Source organism: Atta colombica, unplaced genomic scaffold, assembly GCF_001594045.1.
Source record: "Atta colombica isolate Treedump-2 unplaced genomic scaffold, Acol1.0 scaffold153, whole genome shotgun sequence".
NCBI classification, from domain to species: Eukaryota; Metazoa; Arthropoda; class Insecta; order Hymenoptera; family Formicidae; genus Atta; species Atta colombica.
The window spans coordinates 3,147,544-3,148,108 of record NW_017259243.1 but is presented as its reverse complement, the minus strand read 5'-3'; the positions used below and the strand labels follow the sequence as shown (position 1 = coordinate 3,148,108).

Genomic DNA, 565 nt, shown 5'->3' with positions numbered 1-565 from the left:
CTATTTATTTTATTAATAATTATTAATATTTATTAATTATTAGTATGCATCATTAAAGTGTAATATAATAACAAGATTCAATCGGTAGAAGAGTACACGTATTTTGAATAAACATTTTTATTAAAAGAAGAGATTGGTAGATAATTATTTTAATTAGATGAAAAGTTAAATTAAAGAGCTTCATACATTGTAAATTAAAATGTTACTCGTTAGTATTATTACATCCGTATGATTTAAAGCAAAAAATTTATATTTATATTTTATTTTAAACAGTTATTTTATCGCACTTTCTTTCCACTTCATATATACTGAACAAATATAATTTATATAATAATTAAAAAATAATAATATATACTCCCAAATTAATATATACTCCCAAAAATATTAATATACTACAATGCAATATTTAAATATATCAAATATTATGCGTACGAAAAGCTAAACGCGTAGAACTATCCGTCAATCAATCTGTATTCTGATGTTTGGACAAAATCTCATTGAACCGAGTCGAGTGCCATTGTTGAATATTCAATACTGCTAAATGGTACGAATAGTATTGGTCAAC

At 22.8% G+C, this 565-nt stretch overlaps 1 protein-coding gene across 1 annotated transcript in view; it reads right to left on the bottom strand.

Annotated features, from left to right (window-relative positions):
* Positions 1-565, bottom strand: part of LOC108685497 (mannosyl-oligosaccharide 1,2-alpha-mannosidase IA) — a 795,354-nt gene that overhangs the window by 588,140 nt on the left and 206,649 nt on the right. The gene's annotated exons all lie outside the window — the stretch shown is intronic.